The 16,125-nt window shown below is 32.8% G+C and overlaps 1 long non-coding RNA gene across 1 annotated transcript; it reads right to left on the reverse strand.

Moving 5' to 3' along the window:
* Positions 1–12,420: 12,420 nt before the first annotated feature.
* Positions 12,421–15,802, reverse strand: LOC132732403 (uncharacterized). The gene is made up of 3 exons (XR_009626032.1): positions 15,486–15,802; positions 15,164–15,252; positions 12,421–14,515 (listed from the first exon to the last, which is right to left on the reverse strand). It is a non-coding gene; the product is annotated as an uncharacterized LOC132732403 (long non-coding RNA).
* Positions 15,803–16,125: the final 323 nt, after the last annotated feature.

Consider the following 16,125-nt stretch of genomic DNA (forward strand, 5'->3'; position numbering starts at 1 on the left):
TTTTTCAAAAATAGAACAATGATAATATTGGAAATACCAACTGGTCAGATATAAATTATATACATGTAATATGTTGCATACATAACAACAATGACATCGAAGAAATGACAGTGCCTTGTGTCACATATAAATCTCAAACTTTCATGTGGCACATTAGTTATATTACTGCAGAGATGAACACGTGACACCTAAACGCGTCGCATTCATCTTCTTATAAGATTGGTGTTATTATGTGGGACCATCATGCCTTTGTATATGAAGTGGTTTGAGCGCTTTGATCTTATGATATAATATGCTTCGAATAATATATAACTACGATATCCAAAATGGGTTGGCCACCCTGTATTATATAGAACAGAATATATTTTTATTTTCAATTTATTATATACAGCTCATCTTCTTATATAAAGGAAAGCCATTACGCTTTAAGTTAATGCTTTAATTTATTGAAAACGATTATATATTTCTTGAATGAGCATATCATCTTTATTACGAATCTACATTCGTATTTCTTTACAAAAAATAAACTACCAAACATATTTTACAACTTCAAAGTGGAGATCTACCTTATATATGTGCCAAAAAAAATCATGAAATTAAAATAAATTAAACATTGGCATATGCATAAAAATGCTTTGTAGGTTCCTGTTGTTTTTCGTATAGTCATACATCTTACTCCCGATAGACCGTACACAAAGAAACCATGTTGAAAATGATAAAAGTATCGAGTTGGTACGTGGGTGTGGAAGATACATAAAAGCCTACTTCTGTTCTTTAACTTGATCTGTCACTGCTGATTTTATGTGTATATTATTAATTTTAAAGACTTTTTAGCGACTAATGTTGCACCTAAATAAACGGTTGTTTTTCATATTTAACCCCAGGTGCTAGGCGAGAGTTGTATTGTACACAATTGTTTGCATAATCCGACTTTTACCGAATTTATAATAAGAATACATCAAACTTCATTCAAATATTATTAGAGAGGACAAAGAAAGGAATGTTTTCATAATTTGACAGCAGTCGTGTATAGAAGTTTTTACAGTACGATTTTCCCATAGCAACACATGTTGCATTTCGCGCATGCGCATCATGCGTAGGACAAAAGCGCAATATTATACATTTTAGCGTACTTAAAGGCTTTAAAAGACGTGATTTCAAGTTATGTCATCCAGAAAACAGAAATTTTGGGGTGAATTAAAGCGGTAAGTACTTTAAACGTGAATTGATATTTATAACAGATATACAAAATAAGCCAGCTAGTTATAATATCATTCAAACGGGTCGATTCAGTACCATGACATAGTTAGTTACTGAAAACAATTAAAATGATTAATCGTAATTAGTAAGTATCTTTTATTTATACTAATCTCATCAATGTTTATTGATTTTGTGAAGTGACAAATTGTGTACGTGACGTGCATTTCCATGTGTTACAAGGAACCGGATAAAATATGTGTTATTACACCACCTTAAAGGGACTCCACTGATTTTTTGTACATGATGGGACTGAAATTTTTTTTCTCCAGATAAATGTACCATTTGATGTAGGTGTAATCTTTGTGCAAAATCTAAGATCATTCGCGCACTTCGTTTTTACAGAATAATTATTCAAATTGTGAAAAAATGACCCAAAATGAAAAGCGTTTAAACGCTTTTCACTCAAATAAGGCTAAGAAAATCATTTATGTAAGAAATTCAAATGTAATAATTTTAATCTTTTAAACCTCAGTGAAGTCCCTTTAACTTCTTAAGAGTTTGAAAAATTATTAAAATATATATGTGACTTAAAACTTTCTGTTTGGCATATCAGTCAAGTCGGATAAATGATGAAATTAGCTAAACTGAAAACTAAAAATGCATTACATCATATGTTCCGACTTTTCTATTTCAGAAATGATAATTAACCTCGATTTTAAATGTTATAAAATTTATATAAAGATGTAATATATTATATGTTATAAAACAGTTTTTATATGGACGATTTCAACAACAAATAAATTGACTTCTTTATATGCTTATATATTTATCCACATTTTTTACAACAATAATCTCAATGTCAGGCACGTGATCGTAAGGGACTCGTCTTTTCCATGCCTTTTTAGGCATCCTTGGCCACAAAAATTTCAGACCTCTTAAAAGCTATTTTATATGATTTTCTAATTTTTACCTTAAACTAACTCGGAATTGTCTATGAATTTCTACTACATTTCTATGTAGGGCAAGGCAAATTGCGTATGCGCGAAAAGATACTACTTCCGGTCAATTTTTCATAGCAACGGACCGCGTCGTAAAAATGTCTATAGTGTGTATATATATTATCGTCACGATTATCCGATAAAAAGCGACGTTATTATTACATGCAGTTTTAAAAGATCCGGTTATTTCATAGTGATGCTGATAACACAGTTCGTACATATAAGTGATACATCTGATTTTGACGAGTATTCTACATAATCTCGTATCAGAATCTAGACTTTTATACTTCAGATAAAGTGAAATAACAGGATCCGTTCAAGCATTCATATAACGGGATTTAAACCGCTCTTTTCATTACGGAAATAAACGAGATATTTGGGTGACACTTAATAATATAATAATGTGATAACATCCTTTCACATAAATCAGTTTATTACAAGCGTTTCTTGGTATTTCATGTTTCCCCGGATATAACACCCTTTTAAGAGTCATGACGTAGTATAACATAATCACAAGTAATATAGCTTTTGTATATTTCATATAAATTTGATTGAGTCAAGGACGAATGTTCGACACCGGTATGTCCATTTAAAACCTGTTTCAATGCAATTGTGACAAATTTGATAATTGGAGATCTTCTGAAATTACATGTTACTCAACAGGTATAAAACTTAACTGATATACCGCTGGGTTTTAAACATTATTTTCCTAGGGAAGTCCTGTATCAACACTAATGTGATACATTGTATACTGCTAGGTTACAAAGAACGTATTCCTGGGCAAGTACTGTGTCAATACTAATGTGATGTACCGCCAGGTTACATATAACGTGTTCCTGGGAGAGTTTTTTGAATCAGTACAAATGTGATATACCTTTGGGTTACATAGAACGTGTACCTGGGCAAGTTTTGTATTAGTACTACTAATCACGGTGATAGGGCGTTTACCACAACTTTTCCGCGCAACGTCAAAATATCATACTTCTGACAGAGACACCGTATATTTCTGGACAAAATATTAATGGCTGGATAACCAAATTGCAGGTAATAGCTTACAAATTATCTTACTGCTGGACATTGCAAAATTATTCCAATTGTTTAAGTACTCCATCGAATTTTTGAAACAATTTATCGTTAATCTAGCACAACACAATTCACAAAAAATTACATACTTCGAAGAAATAGTGTTTACAAAAGATCGTGTCTACCTCAACATGACTCGAACTTGTCACAAAAACATGTGTTAAAACGACGATGTATTTGTTCTATGACCTTACGAGCTTGTGTTTATATTATGATTAGGCATAAATTCAAGTTCCATACAAAATTGTGTGTTTCTATTGTAAATTTTAGGGAATATATGTTGTAAAAAGGCCAATTGACTCGAATATTGGAGCACCGTACAACACTGAATTCAAACACCGCATTCTTTTTCCGTTTGACCGATAAATACTGGAACCGTTTTCATTTGCATCATACTTTAACAGTAACTGTTAATTGACCTGCTGTTATGTTACATTGTATGTTGCTGTTATAATCATATGTTATTTTATGAAAAACTCCTGAAGGTCACGTCTATGTATATAATACCAGTTAGATAAGTGCAATGGTATCTACGAACGTATTCAAACGGATAAACCCCTCATTGAAAGATCATTCTTCGATGAGGTTACCAAACATTGATAAAATTTTTTCCGTGAAGAAAAAATGTTACAATACATCTCCATGGTCGTTGCTGGACATCATGAGTTTCGGATAACCAATCAGAAAAAAAACATAATAAAATCACTTTTCTGTGATGCAAGAGATAAAGCAAAGTGAATAAATTCAAAAAATCAAGTGAAAAATGTGATTCAGTTTAATAGTATATACATGTACAAGGTGGTGAACCGATGCAAACTTTGTGATTCAGTGCACGATTAAAAAACACGGAAATCCAATTCATATCGGGTTTAACTTTTCGTAAAAACAAACTTTTAAAACGCTCAGTAGAATTCATCTTATAATTTGCATCAACAATTACATTAAAAAAATCCTATAACCGATTTAATGTCAACCGATGAAACCTTCAAAATAATTTTGGCAACTTGTACGGCGGAATCATCTGAATCAGTTGGGAAGAAACACTTTCCACAACAAAATGCTTGGTAACCTCATCGTAGAATGATCTTTCCATGTGGGGTTTATCCGTTTGAATAAGTTCGTAGAAACCATTGCACTTACCTAACTGGTATTATTTACATAGACGAGACCTTCCGGAGTTTTCCATAAAATAACATATGATTATAACAGCAACATAACATAACAGCAGGTCAATTAACAGTTACTGTTAAAGTATGATGCAAATGAAAACGGTTCCAGTATTTATCGGTCAAACGGAAAAAGAATGCGGTGTTTGAATTCAGTGTTGTACGGTGCTCCAATATTCGAGTCATTGGACCTTTTTGCAACATATATTTTCTAAAATTTACAATAGAAACACACAATTTTGTATGGAACTTGAACTTATGCCTAATCATAATATATGCACGAGCTCGTAAGGTCATAGAACAAATACATCGTCGTTTTAACACATGTTTTTGTGACAAGTACGAGTCATGTTGAGGTAGACACGATCTTTTGTAAACACTATTTCTTCGAAGTATGTAGTTTTTTGTGAATTGTGTTGTGCTAGATTAACGATAAATTGTTTCAAAAATTCGATGGAGTACCTAAACAATTGGAATAATTTTGCAATGTTCAGCAGTAAGATATTTTGTAAGCTATTACCTGCAATTTGGTTATTCAGCCATTAATATTTTGTCCAGAAATATACGGTGTCTCTGTCAGAAGTATGATATTTTGACGTTGCGCGGAAAAGTTTTGGTAAACGCCCTATCACCGTGCTAATATAATTTACCGCTGCGATAACATAGAACTTGTTCCTAGCAAATATTGTACTAATACCAATGTAATATACCACCGGGTTACCTGGACAAGTTTTGTATCACTATTACATGTACATGTAATAAGATACACATTCGGGTTACATAGAACGTGTTCCTCGTCTAATTCTGTATCAGTACTAATATGAAAGAACATGTTCCTATATCAATTCTAATACAAGAAAAGCATTGATGCAAGAAATGCAACAAGTGAAGATGAATAAGTAGACATCTGATGAACACATATTCTTATAAACTTTTTCAATGGTTAATTGGTTTTTACCAGAATTGTATATCATTTATGAATGGGCAGACAAAAGACATTGTTCATCATGAACTTTGGTAGACATGCTAGAGATTAGAATATTGTATGTTTCTTTTTCCACAGGATCTTGAAATTCTTTCAATATTAACGATAGTATCCGAAATATACAGGTCTATAATATCCAAAATATACCCTCCTATATGGTATAAGTTTATTTATATTATTAAGAGGGTATGTTTGGATATTATCATTAATATTGGTTATTTGTTAGAATTTCAAGTTCATGTGGTATTTTCTTCGGAACATAAAAAATAGTACTAAAAATGAACAAAGTCTGTTAATAGATTTATTGGGGGTCAATCTACTATTTTAATGAATTACTTCAAAAACCTCGTCTGACCCACCTAAGTGTTTACATTTCTATCAATAAACCCATAACAACTCATGTTAAAATTGCAGACGAAAGTGAAATATTATGATACAACAATTCGTAAAAATGGCCTACTTAATTTTTTAATATAGATTTATTAAGAGTGAAATTAATTGTTTGAATATGTGTCTGCAAAATTCTCCAGTCATAGCGCAACACGAATGACCGTTTCGATAAACTAGAGCTACTTCTATAAATTGATTTTCGGACTTTCACAATGTTAAGGTCATCATTCTATTTATAGGTACAGCAGTAACATACATGATAACCCACATGATTAATCAAAGCGCTGAAAGCACTGATGTATTCGCTGCGCATTATAAATACATATGTGTCTTACTAAAAATGTTGCAATTGTAACGAATAAACGAATATGGGCCACTGAATTACAGATTATCAATCTGATAGAGACATTATTTAACACTAGTTGTTGAATACCGTATTACATTGAAAGAGGGAAAGCAATAAGAATAAACTAAATGAGAACAACTTTATTACGTTATCTAAGTGGTACAATAAAATATACATCCAAAATATGAATGCATGCATTACATTCATGACTAGATCCTTAACATGATGAGAGAATTATGTTATAATGAATATATATATACAGTAACAATACCTAGAATACTATATTGCTACATAAGCTTCAAATGTAATGACAGACAGATTACCTAGCTAAAGCATTTCAGTTTTGATGAAAAGTGAAACTTGGAACATGTTAATTTCATGAAATTTAAGAAGAAAATATAGGTATTTTTGTAAAAATACTTTAATTTTTAAAAAATTTCTGAGATTAAAAAAAAATACAAAAAAGTACTTTTAATAGTTTGAGTATTATATTTTTAATTAGCCTGTAACAGTCAAAAATAAATTTTAAAAGTCTGTTATTTACTTTTTTGCAAAGAAACATTACAAATGGAATGGGAGTATGAGGAAATGGCTTTAATAATGCCAAACAAGCAAAATGGGACAATAAGAGAAAAGGATGGTTGTAATATCTAATCTTTTTTTACCTACTGTGACCTTATCATGCAAAAGACCAAATTAATTTTAAGCGTTCTTGCACACAGTAAATGAGAATTTTTGACGTTTTCAAACTGAGTAGTTTAATATGACATTATTGAAATATGGATGATGGACAGACCAGGAATCTTTGACTGTCTGTAATAGCTGAGCTTTTGCTTATGTGAGCTAAAAAAATGAGAATACTGATATCAAGGATGATTCAATAATATCATATTTAAGAAAACACAGCTTTAAAACCAATTGCAATATTGATAAACAAGAGGGCCATGATGGCCCTAGTTGCTCACCTGTATAAAGGCCCCCGTAGCGGGGCCAGTTTAAACCCGAGGGCTTTTATTTGAACAAACTTGGTAGACACCCATTAGAAGATGTTTCATGCTAAACATCTAAGGTCTAGCTGGTCAAGTTTTTTTTCACACATATAGTTAAAAACAATGACACACCTGGGACAGGGCCAGTTTGGACCCAAGGGCTTTTATTTGAACAATCTTTGTAGACACTTACTAGAAAATGTTCCATGCTAAATATCTAAACTCTAGCTATTTGGTTTTTTTCAAAGAAGATTTTTAAGTTTTTGCTATACACATATAAGGAAAATCAATGACCCCCGAGGCGGGGCCAATTTTGACCACAGGGCTCTTATTTGAACAAACTTGGTAGACATCCATTAGAACATGTTTTATGCTAAATATCTTAGCTCTAGCTCTTTTGGTTCTTTAAAAGAAGATTTTTTAAGTTTTTACTATATGCATATAGGGAAAATCAATGACCCCCTGGGGCGGGGCCAATTTTGACCCCAGGGCTTTTATTTGAACAAACTTGGTAGACACCCATTAGAAGATGTTTCATGCTAAATTTCTTAGCTCTAGCTCTTTGGGTTCTTTAAAAGAAGAATTTTCAAGTTTTTACTATATGCATATAGGGAAAATCAATGACCCCCTGGGGCGGGGCCAATTTTGACCCCAGGGCTTTTATTTGAACAAACTTGGTAGACACTAACTAGAAGATGTCTCACGCCAAATATCTAAGCTCTAGCTCTTTGGGTTTTTTAGAAGAAGATATTTAAAGTTTTTTTTCTTTTGGTTGCCATGGCAACCAGTGTTCTGCATGGAATTAAATTCTTTGAACAATTTTCAAAGGTGACCACCAAAGGAACATTCCTGTAAGGTTTGGATGAAATTGGCTTAGTGGTTTATGAGGAGATGTCATTTAAAGTAAAAGTTTTTGATCGGACGGACAACAAGCGATCACAAAAGCTCACCCTGTCACTTTCTGACAGGTGAGCTAACAAGAGCTGTCGGTAGGACAGCACGCTCGACTATTCTCAGTGCTTGATAGCAAAAGAGCCTTGTATAATGTTAAATCTTTTAAGTTCACAAAAGGGCTAATTTTTTTTTATAAATTCATGTTATAGGCCTTAGAGAGAGTCTAATTATACAGTATTGGCTTGACTATTCGGAAGGAAATGTCACAAGGGTGTTTTAATGAGTATAATAATATTTAAATTACCTATGAATACATAAATTTGACAGAAAATGTACAAAGGCTTGTTATTAAGATGTTTTATCAAGTAAATCACTGCTTTATTATCATGAATGCATAAAATTGTCCCAAAAAAGGCACAAACCCTTCAGTAGTTGTTGATATAACAGCTTACAAGCAAAACTTTACCATGAATTTCTAAGTTGAAAAAAGGGGGAAAAAATCCACCTAAATGCAAGATAGAATTATGGATCTTGTCAGTGACCTACAATTATGATCCTAAATCATATGTGAAGTTTTAAATAAATTTCTTTAATAGTTATTGAGATATGTAAAACTTGCATGTAAACATTAACCAAGAGACTAGGTAGAAAAGGGGATATGAATCAGCCTTAATGCAAGATAGAGTTATGTAACTTAGTCAGTGACATACAATTATGACCTTCCAATTATGACCCTAAGTGCATGTGTAAAGTTTCAAGTAAATATCTTTGAAAACCTTTAACCAAAGTTCTAAGTTTCAAAGGGGCAAATAATTCTGCAAATATTGCAGGCAGAGCTATCCAACTTGTCAATCTGATGTACCTTGTTAGTATCAATAAGTATTGTAAGTTTCAATTAAATATCTCCAGCAATAATTGAGATAATTGACTTTACAAAAAACTTTAACCAAAATTTCTAAGTTAAATAGGGGCATTAATTATGTCAATATTGTAGGCAGAGTTATCCAACTTGTCAATCTGATGTACCTTGTTACTATAAATAAGTATTGTAAGTTTCAATTGAATATCTCAAGTAATAATTGAGATATTTGACTTTACAAAAAACTTTAACCAACGCAGACGCCGACGCTGACGCCGACACGACTACAATAGCTCTCATGTTCTTCGAATAGTCGAGCTAAAAAGTAAACAATGTATATTATCTATGCCCCTCGTTAAAACATGATAGAAATATCCCCAGAACCTTTTTACTCACAATAATAATACATGTAATTATAACAGCATTAATAAGTACATCGCCTTATCTAATAGTCTGAATTTTACCCAATTTAATGTTGCATGACAAACATTCAGTTACTTCATACATAATCAGTGTTCTTTTCTAATTAAAGCATATATACAGAACTTGCTAACATGAAAAACAAATTTGGTCACGATAAGTTTATCTCATGTATAAAATTGCAACTTGCTTGCAATTTAAGTAATTTTATTTTAAGATTCTTATGCTAGAAAGTATGGTGATTGCTCAATTTTAAGTCATTTGTTAAAAACATTTTCATAAATCGGAAACACACTCTATAAATGGCTTGGCACTTCATATCAATTGTGAAATTTCTTTTATTAAGAATATTACTTACTGATAAATGTTCACAAAATTGCAAATACAATGTAAATCATAAAACAATGCTACAATGCTACATAATTAAGGTATTATCAAATTATATAATGATTAAGACATTATGGATTGAAATGATAGAAAAAACAAGCAAATGTAAAATGAACATTAAAAAATTATATACATGTAACACTATTGACCATAAGAAACAGTTAAGTCAAACAAATGTAATAGTTATTATGCATTTAAATTTGGGCTGTAGTGTCATGTTTCTTCGGAAATTGAAGTCAAAATAGTTCTCAGAAATCAAATATTTCTCTGACAAAGATAGAAATGTTATGAGCATGTAAAGCTCCCACAAACTTTCTTATATAACTCTAGTGCAATCACTGTTTGTTTTTACTTTGACTAGAATCAAAAATGATACCTTTGTTTACAGTTTGTGTCCACAATGATAATAGCATATAAATAAATATTATCTTGTCACTTGTGCCTGGTTATATAAAAAAGACAATTTCTAATAAAGGAATGTACAAGTTTGTTTTGTGTATGTTAAGAACAACTTAAGCATGTACATAAAAAGTACTGGGAACATGGTATTTTAAAGGTATTATAAGTAGATTTCAACAATAATAAATGAATGATTTCAAAATTAAAAAAAAAAACAACTAGAAATGTGTCCATAGGACACGGATGCCCCCACACGCCACTGTTCTGTCAATCTTATGACTCTAGGTCAAATATTTTTTGGACTACATGTGCCACAAGTTGAAAACTAAAAATCAACAAAGGGCCATAATTCTGTTAAATTTGGTCGCAGCAAAAATTCCTTCCTTAACTACCATCTACACATTAAGGTTGTTAATCCCTGGAAGTTTAAGCAAAATCTGCCATCCGGTTTAAGAGGAGTTGCGTTCACAAAATTTCTACATAGTATATAATGAAAAAATTAACAAAGGGCCATAATTCTGTTAAATTTGGTTGCAGCAAAAATTCCTTCCTTTACTACCATCTACACATTAAGGTTGTTCATCCCTGGAAGTTTAAGCAAAATCTGCCATCCGGTTTAAGAGGAGTTGCATTCACAAAATTTCTACATAGTATATAGTGAAAAAATTAACAAAGGGCCATAATTCTGTTAAATTTGGTTGCAGCGAAAATTCCTTCCTTTACTACCATCTACACCTTAAGGTTGTTCATCCCTGTAAGTTTAAGCAAAATCTGCCATCCGGTTTAAGAGGAGTTGCGTTCACAAAATTTCTACATAGTATATAGTGAAAAAATCAACAAAGGGCCATAATTCTGTTAAATTTGGTTGCAGCAAAAATTCCTTCCTTTACTACCATCTATACATTAAGGTTGTTCATCCCTGTAAGTTTAAGCAAAATCTGCCATCCGGTTTAAGAGGAGTTGCGTTCACAAAATTTCTACATAGTATCTAGTGAAAAAATCAACAAAGGGCCATGATTCTGTTAAATTTGGTTGCAGCGAAAATTCCTTCCTTTACTACCATCTACACATTAAGGTTGTTCATCCCTGTAAGTTTAAGCAAAATCTGCCATACGGTTTAAGAGGAGTTGCGTTCACAAGATTTCGGGACGTACGGACGGACGGACGGATGGACGGACTGACGGACGGACAAGTGCAACGCTATATGCACCCACATTGTGGGGGCATAAAAAATGGGTCAAAGACAGAAAAGGTCGGGTTGCATTTCTATACCAAATATCATGATGCTGTAATGTTTTGAAAAATATTTACCACTGACCATTAATGTGTAAAATTTAAATAAGACAGTTAACAGGAAGTGGATGAATGAAAGACTTGAAATCGAATCCCACAGTATAAGACCATGTGTCAATGCTGTTTGTCAAATATCAAGAGCCTGTGATAAGTAGTTGCTAAAAAATCTGTCACAAAAATTTCCTACCATTGACCATTAATGTTGAAAATTTAACGGTAAATGGGGCTTGGTGAGCGACAGACCTGAAATCAAATCCGACGGTATGGGACCACGTCAATACTGTATACCAAATATCAAGAGGCTGAGATAAGTTGGTATGGAAGACAAAACTATGAAACTAAGAACGTTTGTTTACATAAATTCCATGAATAAGTTCAAAGTGGGGGGGGGGGGTAATTCTGGAAATAGTCATGCTTGTCACACAACATATGTGTAATGATAAGAAAATATAAACAAGAGGGCCATGATGCCCAAAGTCGCTCACCTGTATATAGGCCCCCGGAGCGGGGCCAGTTTAAACCCTAGGGCTTTTATTTGATCAATCTTGGTTGACACCCATTCGAAGATGTTTCATGCTAAACATCTAAAGTCTAGCTAGTTGGGTTTTTTAAAAGAAGATTTTTTCAAGTTTTTTTCTTTACACATAATGTTAAAAACAATGACACACCTGGGGCAGGACCAGTTTTGATCCCACGGCTTTTATTTGAACAATCTTTGTAGACACTTACTAGACAATGTTTCATGCTTAATATCAGAACTCTTGCTATTCAGGTTTTTTCGAAGAAAATTTTTAAGTATTTGCTATACACATATAAGGAAAATGAATGACCCCCGGGGCGGGGCAATTTTGACCCCAGGGCTTTTATTTGAACAAACTTGGAAGACACTCGCTAGAAGATGTTTCATGCTTAGTATCTAAACTCTAGCTATTTGATTTTTTTCATCAAAAAAGATCTTTTAAGTTTTTGTTATATGCATATAAGGAAAATGAATGACCCCCAGGGCGGGGCCAATTTTGACCCCTGGGCTCTTATTTGAACGAACTTGGTAGACATCCATTAGAACATATTTCATGCTAAATATCTTAGCTCTAGCTCTTTACATTCTTTAAAAGAATTTTTTTAAGTTTTTACTATGTGCATATAGGGAAAATCAATGACCCCCTGGGGCGGGGCCAATTTTGACCACAGGGCTTTTATTTGAACAAACTTGGTAGACAACCATTAGAATATGTTTCATGCTAAATATCTTAGCTCTAGCTCTTTGGGTTCTTTAAAAGAAGATTTTTTAAGTTTTCACTATATACATATAGGGAAAATCAATGACCCCCGGGGCCAATTTTAATTCTAGGAACAAAATTAGAACAAGTTTGGTTTTGGACCTATAGGTGATACCATAGACCAAATATCAAAGCTCTAGGCCATTTACTTTCAGACCAGAAGATTTTTCAAGTTTTCACTATATGTATGTAATGAGAATCAAAGACCCCCCGGCCATTATTTGAACAATCTTGATAGAGGTCTACTACACAATGTTTCATGCCAAATATCTAATCTGTAGCCTTTGCCAAATCAGAGAAGAAGATTTTTTTAGATTTTACTATATACATATAAGGAAAAACCTATGACCCCCCAGGCGGGCCAATTTTGACACTAGGGACAAAATTTGAACAACTTTGGTAGAGGACCCATAATGATACCATATACCAAAAATCAAAGCTCTGGCCCATGTACTTTCAGACAAGAAGATTTTTTAATTTTTGTGTTTTTTGAAATCCTTTTCTGGCCCTATGACCTACATATGCAACAGACCGGAACCATTTGAACAACTTTGAAAGGGGCCCACCCAAGGATCATTTCTGTAAAGTTTGGTCGATGTGCAGTCATTGGTTTCAGAGGAGATGTTGTTTATGTTAAAAGTTGACGACGCACGACGACGGACACAGGGCCATCACAATAGCTCACCCTGAGCATTGCTCAGGTGAGCTAAAAAGTAAATTAAATTACTTATAATATTTCTTTAAAAAAAAGTTCAAAGGGATATTAACCTGGAAATATTGCTTTAAGAGTAAATTATGAACCTAGTCACATAAGATGTAATTGATGATAAGGAATATGTATTTGCATCGTCGGATACCTACGATTGATAAACATGTTATATAACATGCAATCAACCGTGGGTAAAATGAATCGATTGGCGTCGATATACGGCAACAGGTGCGTAAAATATCTACCAATGACATCGCGTTTATCAAATCTATATTCTTCAACAGCGGAGGTAAAAAAACAATAAGAAACAAAATGGCAGCGCCCACGGTTAGAAACTGTTGTACGTGTCTTGCTAAAATCAATGGCAAAAAATATCGCCAAATCAGTTCTTCTGCAAACAGATATCAATCAGAAAGGAAAATATCACGCTGTAAAAGTAAATTATCTATACTTTCTTGCTGTAAATCGTGTTGAACTATTCACGTCGTCTATGGTTGTCGCAATAGTGTCTGTAATACCGAACGTCGTACAGAACGAGCGTTTTGATTGGTTTTAATCGCCTCATGAAATCGCCAGGCAGCCAATGAAATAGCTGCCTTTGACACACCTCTAATCGACTGAATATCGGCTAAAAATCCCACGGCTGATAAATGTTAATGGTTCGGCCGTGGGTATCCGACGATGATGTATTTGAAGTAAGAGGTAGATGCCTTTGAAACTAAAAAAGTCATAGTAAAAAATAATATTTTTCAAGTAAAAAAAATATCTGTGTGGAAAAGTGTGTATGGTACGTTTTAACATAACTAACTATTGCTTCTTATGTAAGTAGAAAATGCTTCGTCTTTTTTTGTCAATGTTCCTCTTGGAATTGAATATGGCGGTATTTTGGCTACTATTACCCAGGATGCATCAAATCTTGGAAAATCCCGAAACACATGATAACTTGCACTAGAACAACCCCAATAATACTGAATTTAACTGTATGACGTCTAAGTTACTTCTCCATCTATATTAAGCTCCATGACATGTCCAATTAATCAGTAAATCAATAAGTTGATTGATCATTAGAAATCAAAGAATGAATCATCGAGTCAATGAAATCGAGGAAATCAACACTCTGAAATTAAACAAATTACATCAACATAAAAATAGAGTTAAATCAATTTCCTTTGTCTGAAATGCATAATTATCATTTAAATAAAAACCTCCAAATTTATGGTCAATTACAATAAACCCATTCACACTTTCTATATGATCTACGTAAATAACTGAGGTATATCAAGTGAAAAAATACAAGTTGCTTCCCTTATCTTCGAGTAAAATTAATATCTCTTATGCTTAAACAAAACCGCTAGTTTGTTTTGATTAAATGTCCGCTTTTAAAATGAATTACACCAATAGCAAATGTTGGATCTTAGCTTCATCACAGTATATTCTTCAACACATCTTTTGACTCCACAAAGTATTCAAATGAACAGTTAACCCTACCACATGTCAGACCTTTTTTCATACAATTTATATAGTGAGAAAACAACCGGTTATCTTTATTCCTAAAACTACTGATAAGAAAAGCCTCTCGTCTGCTAGTTCTGAAAGTGTTTATCGGTGTATTAAACATTTACAACACATTGAACAGCTTACTTAACCTGTAGGTATATTAACTTATAATATAGCTATATGCTTTTTATTGGCCGCCACAATCATAAGTTCATTTAATGAAGTTATTATAAAATACATCATAATCATAAATAAATTCTAAACTCACCAGTTTGTGGAATTGAATGTACCAATAAAAGCATTATCTTCTTCAAACACGCATACTGTCAAACTCTCTCTCTCTCTCTGCTGTAACTTCTGCAAAATATAATAAACACAATGTGCAAAGTGATATGAATAAATTGTGAGATTAAGTAAACAGAGAGCTAGATTAACGGATTTTTCTGAAAACAATTCTCAAAGGTTCCAAATCACGAAAACTGATGACATTTCGAATCAGACCACACTCGTTACTTAATTAAAAAATCATCTATGACATACACTCTATAAAACACTAATTTAAACCAAATGCAACTCAAAATAATACTGACCAACTATCAATAATCCATATTTCCAATAAATTAAGAACACTTTGAACTTTTTACAAACAAAGCCGCTTAAACATAGACAAAACTAGTGATATTGCGGGAAAACAAGGGAAACAACTCAAACAACAAAAAAAAATATATCAAGACACCTGAATTATCAACACTGTTACGCATCATGAAATCCAAATAAGAATTCCAAAACAGAATAAAATTAAGTTCAAATAATATTGGTAAGTTTTCTGTACCTACTTTTAGAAAATGATGAGATCAGCTTTCACGTCGAAAACTTTGTTTTGGTACGAACTACTTCCTTACGCAAAGTTAACGCGAATGAATACTAATGATCTTTTTACTGATTATATCCTGAAAACATGCAAATAATATACGATAGAAATAACACAATCAAAAATGAACTACTGACCATTCAAAATCTTATCACTTGTGTGTGACAAGAAAATCTGTGTAGAACTACTTTGCGTTGTTCGGTACCCATTCTTCTGTTGCAATCCCGCAAATTGTGATAGAACTGTATTCACTGCTAACGCAGCGAAGACGGATAAGATGATTTCATTTGAATATGTTTGCATTGCGAAATTCTCCAGTTCGCTATTCATTATACATATCGCGACATTTCTTTTTTCCT

The sequence above is a fragment of the Ruditapes philippinarum genome, unplaced genomic scaffold (assembly GCF_026571515.1).
Source record: "Ruditapes philippinarum isolate M1 unplaced genomic scaffold, ASM2657151v2 ctg13644_1_1_1_1, whole genome shotgun sequence".
NCBI lineage: Eukaryota > Metazoa > Mollusca > Bivalvia > Venerida > Veneridae > Ruditapes > Ruditapes philippinarum.